This window comes from Opisthocomus hoazin, chromosome 7, assembly GCF_030867145.1.
Source record: "Opisthocomus hoazin isolate bOpiHoa1 chromosome 7, bOpiHoa1.hap1, whole genome shotgun sequence".
NCBI lineage: Eukaryota > Metazoa > Chordata > Aves > Opisthocomiformes > Opisthocomidae > Opisthocomus > Opisthocomus hoazin.
In genome coordinates, this window is record NC_134420.1 from 7,605,807 (window position 1) to 7,617,841 (window position 12,035).

A 12,035-nucleotide genomic window follows, 5' to 3' on the forward strand; every position below is an offset into this window, starting at 1 on the left:
CCGGTGCCCGCCCGTCGGTGCAGCCGGGGCGGCCGCGGGGTCCCGGGCGGGTCGGGGCGGGTCGGCTCGGGTCGCATCGCCCCGCTCGGCTCTGACCCGCTGCCCGCGGGGGGGGGGGGGGTTCGCCGTCCCCCTGTCAAAAATCTGCCTCGCTGTTTCCCGCTTCTGCCCGTGCGGCAAGCGCAGTGAATTATTGATAGTGGAAATTGCGTGGCGGAGGCAGTAATGGCACCCCCTGATTGAGTGGCTCCATCTGATCTCGGTAAAGACAGGGAGATGGCACGGTCCCCGGCCGGGCTGGCTGCGGTGAGTGGGAGCGCACGCGTGTGCCGGCGGGACGTGGCGGTGGGCGTCTTGTGCCACGACCCACGGCCAGAGCCCGCGTGGGAGAGCCACCCGCAGCGTCCCCGGGGCCATCAAGGCCTCCCCTCTGCCCTCACTGGTCCCCTCACTGGGGAGACTGGAGGTGGTCGGTTTCCAGAAGAAAATATCCCATCTCTTTGACGAATCGGTGAAAACAAGTACCTTTCTACGCCTTAAAGCCCAACTGCCGTCTAATTGCAATTAACGCCAAATGCCCACCCTCTTCAGTGCGCTCGTGGCGCTTTAGTCGTCTGAGGAGAAACGTGTGCAACTCATTGCTGCCTTCAGACAGTCTGATTGCCTGTGTGCTTTTGCTATGAAACACCTGCATTTATTAGATCAGTAAAGTAATAAAATATCCCAGGCGTTTGAAATCTGAGTACACCTGAGGCCTTCCATATAAAACAGCTTTTAATATATATTAAGGGAAACAATCCTGGTGGTTAATATCCTTTGCAGCTTTAAGAACGTCTTCAAAAATCATGTTCCAGTACCGCATTACCATCCTTCTTGCACTTGGGGGTTTGCTTTCGCGTGTTTCCACTAAAAGTGTCACTGAGCTGTGAAGACAGTTCCACCCCTTTTGTCCCAGTGATTTCCAGTCCAAATCTACTCAATTTGCAAGAAAGGAGATGGTTTTTCAAAGTCCTCGCTAACGGCCTGGGCCTGAGGCATCACGCGCGGCTCTTGCTGTCTGATAGGCAGTCACTAGTAAAGGTAGCTCTTCAGGCCAACTCCTACGCGGCTATTCCTGTAACAGTTGAATTCCACTGTTAGGAATACATCAGCCATTTCTTTTCCCGCTCTAATCCACCGGTATAACCTGGTAGCTCTCAGCGATAATGCCAGGTGGATGTCTGAGTGAGATTTCAGACACGAGGATCGTAACTGGAACTTGCTAAGTTAACGCATGTGTTTTATTTTCTGGTTTTGGACTTCTCTCCGTGACACCACTCAGCTTTCCAGGTGCGACTGCATGAGTGTGGGTGCCCGATTTCACCGGGGCAGCACGTTTTCAGCAGCCTTTTTGCACAGCGAGAAGACAGCACAGTTTTAATATTCTGTGTTCATAAGACGATGCCTGTAAATATTTGGACGATCTACCAGTCAAGTTTAACAGCAGCAGCAGCAGACACAGGCTACTTTCATTAGCCGTAACGTAATACACGACACACATGTCACTCCTGGAGGAAGGCCTCTCCTCCTGGTACACCAGGCATGCAGATGAGCAGCAGCGAGCATCATGCTGTAGAGACACCGAAGCATCTGCTGGTTTGTTCTCAGGAGAGGAGGAGAAGGCGCATATTCTGAAAAAGTCTGCTTGCAATCAGAACAAGTTTTTTAATTTTGGAAAGGAAGCGTGTTACGGACCGCCTGACAAGTCCTCACTCTGTGGTGCGTGCTTGCAGCTTGGCTCTGCTAACAACGTGAGAACCATCAATTCCAGGCAACCGTGCGCTGAAATTCCCATTTTGCTCTGCTACAAACATGCAGCCTTTCGCCCCGGTATAGAGATTTTCCTGGGGAAGAGGTGTGGTCAGAGAGCTGCTGCATCTTGCCGGTATAATCACCCCTTTGGGGATTATTACCAGACACCGCTTGATTACTGGGAAAATGAAATAGTGTAAATAATGACCTGTTTGGATTTTTAATGCACATACAAGCTGGGCTTCGTATTTTTCAATCAGACCCTGACTTCAAGGAGAATTTTGTATGAATGAGCCCCAAAAGATTGGGTCCACGAGGTGTTAGCTGGTGAAGCTTGTGAAGCTTGTGAACCGAGATCACATGGAGACACTGCCCTGATCAGAGCTCTGCTCCTTTATCTGCAAGACGTGCTGTAAGCTCAGAGGTCTACATAAACCCTTGCCTTCAAAATTCGTGGGAGACTTAGGATGCAATGCTCAGGCATCCCGATGTTTCCTGCGGATTCCCAGGTGACCCCAGAAAGAGTTGTCCCTTGTCATGTCTGGGAAAGGACGTCTCACAGCCTGTCTCAGGCACAGCTATGTTTCCCCGTTTGGGTTGTACGGGCGTCAGGACTGAGTGGCACTCGAAAGGAAAGCTACGCCGCAGGCTGCATGGGGAAGAAACGGGCAGGCAGGCCCTTTGCTGGGGATGTCGCTTTGGTTAATTCAGCGTATCACAGAATCACAGAATGTTCAGGGTTGGAAGTGACCTCTGTGGGTCACCCAGTCCAGCCCTCCTGCCGAAGCAGGGTCACCTACAGCAGGCTGCACAGGAACTCATCCAGACGGGGCTTGAATATCTCCAGAGAGGGAGACTCCACAACCTCCCCAGGCAACCTGTTCCAGGGCTCCGTCACCCTCAGAGGGAAGAAGTTCTTCCTCATGTTCAGACGGAACTTCCTGTGCTTCAGTTTGTGCCTGTTGCCCCTTGTCCTGTCGCTGGGCACCACTGAAAAGAGTCTGGCACCATCCTCCTGACACCCACCCTTAAGATATTTATAGGCATTTATAAGGTCCCCTCTCAGCCTTCTTTTCTTCAGGCTGAACAAGCCCAGCTCCCTCAGCCTTTCCTCATAGGAGAGATGCTCCAGTCCCCTCACCATCCTCATAGCCCTCCGCTGGACTCTCTCCAGTAGCTCCTCATCTTTCTTGAAGTGGGGAGCCCAGAACTGGACAGAGTACTCCAGATGGGGCCTCACTAGGACAGTGTAGAGGAGAAGGAGAACCTCCCTTGACCTGCTGGCCACACTCTTCTTAATGCACCCCAGGATACCACGTCTCGGTGTCACTGCCACAGCATACCCACCTTACAGCTTTACTTTGAAACGAGTATCTTTTTCCTACACCTAGCTAGTTAAAATTCTTTTTTGCATACACAAATTACAATTCACCCTTTTCCATGCAGCAACAGGGAAGGAGTAAGAAACAGTACAAGTTGTCAATCAACATAATGTTGATTTATCCCTGCAGTAATATCAGATTGCTTACAGGGGGTAAAACCAGTGCTTTTTGCTGAATTCAATTTGAACTGTAGCATAGGCACTAATGATGCTGTGGATACTATAAAGAAGAAAGCAGAAGCACGCACATCTGGTTTCTGTCTCAGTGGAGGTTATGCATTATAGTGATTGATGTACGAGGTCCAAATTTACTGATAAACTAATTATATGATAAAGTAGTTTGTGGGGCTTTTAAATTCCCCCCATTGCAATTGTAAGAGAAGCAATAAAAAAGTCAATATTTGAAAAAAGTAACATTCTTAAAAGGTCCGTAATTAGTCAATACATAATTGGCGAATCAGTCTCGCCCCACAAAGGTGTCTTTGCACTCCACATTTTATTCACGTAGTATCTTGACTTGGTTTTGAACGAGAAGAAGGTCAAGAAGCTACAATTTGGACTGCGTCTCACGCGGTTGTCAGGAAATATAAACTATTCCTGATTACACAAATGAGAATGCTGTTGATGTACTCGGCTTTTGACACTAGAATATTTTTTCTATTAATAATTTTAATTGGCTGAGGTCAGTTCTTATATCGCTACAAGCATTTTCTGTTTAATTATGTTTAGTCATGTTTCCTAGTTACCTATCCTTGCTATTTTTTCACATTAAAGGGCTGGAAAGTTCATGCAAATAAACTTCTCCGACTCAAGTAATGCTAAAAATTGCAATGGATTATAAACACAATTGGAGGTTGCAGGCATGGCGCATTTGCAAGACGATGACTGGGCTGTGACGCCGCTCTCCGATGATTCAGCGATTGCAGCACACACAGTGGAGCCGCTGATGCTCCACTCGAACATCGGCGGGACTAGAAAACCCTCAGCATCTTCAACAACCGAACTCAAATTCTGCTCAGCTACGTAAAGTCTTTGTAGTTGGCCAGGCTGTGACTGAGCGAGATGAAGAGAGGAGGAGGGTGGTGAGTGCTTCGCCAGCTCACCCCTTGCACCCAGGGGTCGGCCAAACTGTGGCCCACAGCCCCTCCCAGGCGCCTGCGTTGCGTGTGAATGCCCCGGGGTTGGTGGCACTTGGATCTCACCACCTCGAGGTTTACCTATTGTCCAGCCTGCACAGAGTTGCTGTGGCTCTGGTCTGCAAATAGCTTGCTGGGTGGTCAGAATATGCCCTGTGCCTTAAATAGCACAGGGTACTTGCTCTTAATATCGAGCATAATTTGCCTTCAGTGAACAACGTCTGCCGAGAGGCCTTTCGGCCTCATTTTAGCAGAGAAAGTATTATGTGAGACAGCAAAGACGGGAATACAAACCCAAAGACCTTTCATTAGACACAGTTTGTAGGCTGCATGTGTACAGGATAAAGTGGTGAAACCTACCCTTTCAATCACAGGCACTGAAACCACAACATTTTTGCCGAAGAAAACATCACCTAATAGCTCAGAATTGTCACCCTGCAGCTACAGCAAAAGTGAATTTAAAACTCCAACAAACAATTAAAATAATTGGTCTCTTCTCATGTCTGCTAGAGGTATGCCAGCTTTCCATCGCATGGGGGGATCTGTACCCTGGATCTTGTCCCATGCCTTCTAGTCAGGGATTTCAGCACAATTTATGTGCGTGAAACTGCTTCTATAACAGAGCTCTGTGGTAGGTGCAGATTAGTCTCCTGCAAACGAGGAAATGCATGTGTCTGTTATGTGTAAATTTATTAAGCTACTCATGAACATACTTGTTTGGCGAGCATGCCCCTTCTGTGTTCTGTCTCCTTGCCACCACTCATGTAGTTGTCTCTAGAAATGGGAAATGAGTCATACATGACAATTACCACATACATCGAGTGACGAACACACACACACACACACACACATTCCTCCCCGTCCAAATGCGTGTGCGCACTTACCCAGGTGACGTCACCTTATGTGACAGCTAACCAACACCGTGCACGCGCCAGTGGAGGACATGATCAACGAGCAGGGAGCCGGGTACAGGCATGAGATGGCTGCAGCCGGCGCCGGGATGCACGTGCGAGCCCTGCGAGGGCTGCTGCAAAGGGACCGAACCCTCTAAGTAACCGCAGGAAGGGAGTCAGAATCACAGAATCACAGAATGGTTGGGGTTGGCAGGTCATCTAGTTCAAACCTCCCTGCTATGGGCAGAGACATCTTCAACTCGATCAGGTTGCTCAGTCCAACCTGATCTTAAATGTTTCCAGGGACGGGGCATCTACCACCACTCTGGGCAACCTGCACCAGGGTTTCACCACCCTCACAGTAAAGAATTTCTCCTTATATCTAGTCCGAATATACCTACTTTTAGTTTAAAAAGCTTACCCCTTGTCGTATCACAACAGGCTCTGCTAAAAAGCCTGTCCCCATCTTTCTTACAAGTCTCTTTAAGTACTGAAAGGCCACTGTAAGGTCTCCCCGCAGCCTTCTCTTCTCCAGGCTGAACAGCCCCAGCTCTCTCAGCCTGTCCTCACAGCAGAGGGGTTCCAGCCCTCGCATCATTTTTGTGTCCCTCCTCCAGCCCCACTCCAACAAGCCCATGCCTGTCCTGTGCTGAGGGTCCCCAGAGCTGGATGCAGTACAGAGTTATGGGGTTTGGCTGTGGCTGGTGCAAGGCAGGTTTGACAGTCTCCCTGGGCTGCTCCCCAAATTTTTAGGCTTCCCTCTTGGGGTTTTGTAGGAACCTCACGCTCCGCTCAGAGAGTGGGGCTCCTAAACCAGGCACAAAATCCCTCTTCACCACGCAGAAGGGCTGGGGGTAGCTGGGAGGATGATTCACCCTTCGTCCTGGCTGCTCGGTCCCGTGGCCCGTGTGGAGCCGTGCCAGGCTGTCCCTGTGCTGCGGGGTGGAGGGGGCTATCGAGGACGGCAGCACGGATGAAAGGGAGGGAACCAGAAAAGAGAAGGAAGAGAAAAAGTCCAACCCAGCAGCAAAATTAAAAGTTGGGTTTATCATCCCCTGATGCTCTGACACTTGCTAAACCTGGGAATTCGTCTCACAAGTGTCCCTGCATTACTGCTGTCGTTTTGGAGGCATTAAACACCCGGCGCCTGAGCAAAGGGCAAAGCATCTGGGTTGTGCCGGAGAGTATCCAGTGTACCGGGTGTCTGGCGTACGGTGCCCCAGCCCTTCCCCGCTCGCCCCTGACCTCCCCGCTAACAAAGGCACAGCCCAGCCACAGCTCCGTCGCAGCAAACAGAAAAGAGGATATGAAACAACAATAAAAAAGCAGACTCCAAGCGAGTCACAGATGTGAGAAGGGAAAAGAAAATCCCCTCTCCCCCAAAGAGGTTGTGTGTGATTCCTCGGGACGGGGGAAACCCAAGCCGAGCGCGGAGAGATTAGATGGCTGGAGATGCACTCCTGTGACGAATCCGGCCATTGGAGCTCCATGATTAAAGAAGATCAGAAAACTGTTGGTGCACTTGTGGGTGAAAGGTGTTGGGATTGACTCATCTCTCCTTTCCTCTAATTATTCAGTGGGTTTCAATTAGATGCAATACAGTGGATTATTTTTAATATTTAAAGGGATCAGATTCCAGGGGTTTAATAAACTTAGTGAGGCATCTTGTCTGAGTACATACATGCCTTACCAAACCCTCCTCAGTGCATAATCCTGAAGAGCTTATTTTAGGTATGGTCTAAAAATAAGCAAGCCCCAAAACCCCAGGTTTGCAGCCCTGCGAATGCTCCTTTGTAGTTTATTTCTATTTAAGTAACTAAAATCTCCTCTGACATCAAGCTCAAGCACTCCGTTCGCCAGGTGCGGCCGCTCAGCGATATTGCCCGGAGGGTAACGGGCGATAAGAGATCTAAAGCAAACAATCAGGGAGGGGAAATGGAGGACGGGTGCTTGGTGCTGGGGGCCGGTAGCTGTGCCGGGGTGTCCACCATGCGTGGGGCCCCGCTCTGGCCCGAAGCTGGCAGGAGGGATCCTCCCCGGGTACGTGGAGATCCTTGGGAATGAAAAGCATGTGTAAACATTAAACAGTTCTTCTAGCTCTCCTGCCCTGCGCTACTCTCACATTAAGGCATCTTAGGCTGCACTTGGATAGCTGTCTTCATCTTCCCAAAGAGGTTAAGGTGCTTTGGCTCCATCCTTCTGTAAAGTGCAGCCATGTCAATACTTTTAACGAGCTGATGTGTTTAAAGATGAACCCAAGATATTTTTTTTAAATAGAGTGTCGAGATATTTTACCTAAGAACCAGCCATAGCGTTCAAAACATTTTCCATGTTATCCACCTAAAGTGTTAAAGAGAGAAGTGTCTGAGGAACAGTAGGCATTTTTGTTAACTGCAAAGTAAAATTATCAGTAAAGCAATAAAAATTAAATAGTCCTCAACATGAAACCCAGACCACATTATATTGTCCTCCTCGAGTTACTGTGACTTGTGGCTCAAGAAACAAGTACCGGATTAGCTGCATAAACGCCAAAATTTCCCTTGACTAACACGTTTCATTTGTTTGCTGTTTGTTCTGTTTATTGAACACTTGGGATTGTTAGTCTTCCAATAATTTAATGACTTGAACCAGGTTGTGTATAAATGTTACTACATTCCACTTTGGATATTAATAGGCAGCCATGTGTCAGTCCGGCAGTTTTCACTTGTCCGGATAAAAGGAATTGTCTGTTTATCTGCGGCGGAGGAGCGCCCGGGCAGCGTGCAAGTGCCAATGGTGGCAAAAGAGTCAAGATTTGGACCACCATCAGGTCGTGCACCCACCCATTCACCCAGGGCGCATTAATGCACAGCAAAAATGCCAACAACGAGGGTGCTGTCCCCGCTCCCTCTTTCCTTCCACCGTAACACCCAGCTCCAGAGAGCGGGATTTGCACAGGGGCCTTTATTTCTCTGCATTGTCCAGATGAAATTATTTAATTGACCTCCACTTCAGAATTGCTTTAAATAGCAATTAGTACCAGTATAGTTGTAGTGGTGGTACTCCTATTAAAATATTATTTTCCTCCTTTCAAGTACAGTATGGGAGTAATTGGATGCTCAGCCAGTTCTCTTTCAACAGCACATGACGTGCTTGGACTATCATTTATAGATGCAGAGAAACGGGAATGAAACATGAGGCGGATGTACAGCTCCTCTGGAATTGAAAAATCCTGAAATATTGATTCAGAAAATCAATACAAATTTTAAGATATTTTAAAATAACTTTCCTGAAGTTCTACACCATTTTTCAAATGGGAAAACATATCGATTTCTCTGTCCCAGCCTGCACAAGGATGGGGTGGCTCTTGAGGGGTGGTGGTGGAGCAGGAGCATCCACCAGCGGGGACATTGCCACCACCACAAAACCCACACGACCAGAATGGCAAGCAGGAGCAAAGCAATCACGCACATCCAACAAATGTTGCTGGAGTACGGCCTCCCGCTCACACCATCCAACAGCTCACAAATGGGCTGACCCGTGGGGCCTTGGTGCTGGCTCCTCTCCTGTCTTTTTCTTCTACTCAATGTGCCCAAAGCCCCTCTATTTTTAGTGTTGGATGCAACTCAAAGACTACTCAAGCAAAATTCACCCCGGCTTTGGGAAGACATTTGCCACCTGGACAGGCTGAAGAGTTGCGCAGAGAGGAACCTGATGAAGTTCAACAAAGGCAAATGCAGGGTCCTGCACCTGGGGAGGAATAACCCCATGCATCAGTACAGGCTTGGGGCAGACCTGCTGCAGAGCAGCTCTGTGGAGAGGGACCTGGGTGTCCTGGTGGATGACAGGTTAACCATGAGCCAGCAGTGTGCCCTGGCTGCCAAGAAGGCCAATGGGATCCTGGGGTGCATTAAGAAGATTGTGGCCAGCAGGACGAGGGAGGTTCTCCTCCCCCTCTACACTGCCCTAGTGAGGACCCATCTGGAGTACTCTGTCCAGCTCTGGGCTCCCCACTTCAAGAAAGATGAGGAGCTACTGGAGAGAGTCCAGCAGAAAGCTATGAGGATGATGAGGGGCCTGGAGCATCTCTCCTACGAGGAAAGGCTGAGGGAGCTGGGCTTGTTTAGCCTGAAGAAGAGAAGGCTGAGAGGGGACCTTATAAATGCTTATAAATATCTCAAGGGTGGGTGTCAAGAGGATGGATCCAGACTCTTTCCAGTGGTGCCCAGCGACAGGACAAGGGGCAACGGGCACAAACTAAAGCAGAGGAAGTTCCGTCTGAACATGAGGAGGAACTTCTTCCCTCTGAGGGTGACGGAGCACTGGAACAGGCTGCCCAGAGGGGCTGTGGATTCTCCTTCTCTGGAGATATTCAAAACCTTCCTGGACGCGGTCCTGTGCAGCCTGCTGTAGGTGACCCTGCTTTGGCAGGGGGGTTGGACCAGATGATCCCCAGAGGTCCCTTCCAATCCCTACAATTCTGTGATTCTGTGATTTAGTGGAGCCTTTTCTTGGTGGTTTGAGACTCGTGCCGTTGGAGTATAAATTCAGAAACAGCATTATCTACATTTATTTCCTGGGCATTGTTTATTTTTCATGTAGTTTACACAACTGAAACGTAAATGCTTACAAGGGAGTTGTGGCTTTAAAGACCTCTTTGTATTTCATTAGTTAGCCTGTTTAATCTGCTAGAATTTATTGCAACTCACAGTTGTACTATATGGCCTTGTAGTGCCTTTACTTATTTGAATATAAACACCACTTAAGTCAACAGGAATGCAAAGTATTTAAATCAGAAGAGAGAGATGAGTGCTAGATTTTGAGCAAGGACTCTGCAGCAAGGCATTTAAACCGTTATTTTAGACTTCAGTTACATTTCTGTTTCATGCTTTACCCTGCTACGTGCTCCAAGCAGAATCCCTTTCCCTTCCAGGCATGCATAGATTCTTCCCCTTTGGTTTCTTAATTTGGGTTAGATCCCACAATATGAAAAATATACTCTGATATTACACCTAGAGCACATTGATGAGGCCTAAAGAGCTCTTCTGTGATGGGAATTAAGATCAAAAAGGATATGGAATTTAAATATTCAACATTTCTTCTTGGATATGAAACAGAAAAATTGTTTTGATGCAAAAGTCATTGCGACAGAATATGTTACTTAGACTCTGGGACCATATTAGAGTAAAATGGCTTTTTAGATCAGAATTGCACTGAGAGAAACTCCTTCATATGGAAATTATGACATTTTGTCTATTGCCTCTTACTACAAATGTTTAAAAGATCTGTTAAAAATATTCTTTTAAGAAGTTGTATCAATATAAAAGAGAGTAAATAAGAAACGGTATAATTTAGAGGCTCATTTCTGATTAGTTCCTTCATTTAGACCCTGTTAACTGCCAGAAAATTGCACCAGTTGCCAGAGCTGGGGAGGCATAACTGATAACGTAGTTTATTTCACAGTTTGGGGTTTGCTGTACTTTTGTCCGGCCCTCACTCTTGCATTAGATGAACACTCTGTTAATTCCATGTACTGGTGGGCTGAGAAAAGGAAAAAAGGCTGAGCCCAAGTACTAACATAACTGAAAGGCAAGCATAGGAAAACCACGTTCTCTCTGTCTGTTTGACAAACTGGTCCTACACCTCCATCTGAATTTAGCCGAGTGATTTTTAGCAAACCATTGATCTTTACTAACATCCCACAAAAAGCACGGACTCGGAAGAAGGCAGACAGCTTCCCCCATCAAGGTTTCTGACACAGCCAGGCAGGACGCAGTCGCAGATGGCTGAGGGACTGCTAAGCCAGCTTGCTGGAAAGATGGACCTTTCATCCCATGTTCCCTCACACAGGGCAAGATGCACTGCTATTGCTTTGCTCCCTCAGTGCAGGCCAGCATGGACCTGCCGGGGCTTCAGTGCTATCCATCATTTCTGCTCCCCCATCAGCTCCCACTGCTCCCACACCTCCGTGCTGGCACGGGGTCCATGGTGGGGCCATCCTCCGGCCACACAACCCATCAGCCCAGGGACCTACTCCAGGCCAGGGCTCACCCAGCAGGGACAGCGATGGGCGTTTATGCTGGTGTAAAGTGCCCGTGTAAGTGTGTTGTAGGCTCCTGATCTAGGCTGCTTTTGGGTCTAGTGCTTTCTCTCTCTCTCCTCATTTTCCAAAGAGAGAAGTATGTTAAAGTTAATCTTGATAAATAACTTGGTAGAGTCTTCAGATAAACACTAGAAGCCTTCCATCACTTTTTTTTTTTTTTTTAATCGGTTTAATAAATAGGGCTTTGGGAGTATTGTCAGGTACCTAAAGCACATCCCATCTATATGTGCTTGAACCATACAACCCTATAATTTTCTTTCTCTATCACTTGCCTATCTATGTTACTATCTCTCCATCTAGTCTCTGCCTTGCCAAGCGGTGACAGCGCCCATGAGCACGGACAAAGGAAAATTAACTCAGCCACAGCCTAGGGGCCTCCTCTCCGAGGGTACAACCAGGCTGCCACTGTGGGAGCAGTGCTTGAGGGCGCGGGGAGGGCTTGTGGCCATGGCTCGATCCCACCACAGCAGTGATGCTGTGTCCTGGCCCAACGTCTCTGAGCGCCTGTGCCTGAGAGACTACGCTGCCTTTTTCTAGCAGGACTCAAAGGTGAGGTTGGACAAGGCTTGAGAAGAGGCTGACAAAACTCGCAGCAATGCCAAGCATTCAGGCCAAGCACCCGGAGCACGCCAGGCACCTGCCTTATTTCTTCCCCCCAGAGACCTCACCATGGGGCTCCTTTCCTCACGTCACATAACCCACCTCCTCTCTCAGGGGCTCTCCATATCTTCCCCACCCTTTCCTCACGGTTG

General features: G+C 48.5%; 1 protein-coding gene across 4 annotated transcripts in view; it reads right to left on the bottom strand.

Annotated features, from left to right (window-relative positions):
- BDNF (brain derived neurotrophic factor) overlaps positions 1-12,035 on the bottom strand; it is a 46,499-nt gene that overhangs the window by 23,074 nt on the left and 11,390 nt on the right. The window lies entirely within an intron of this gene.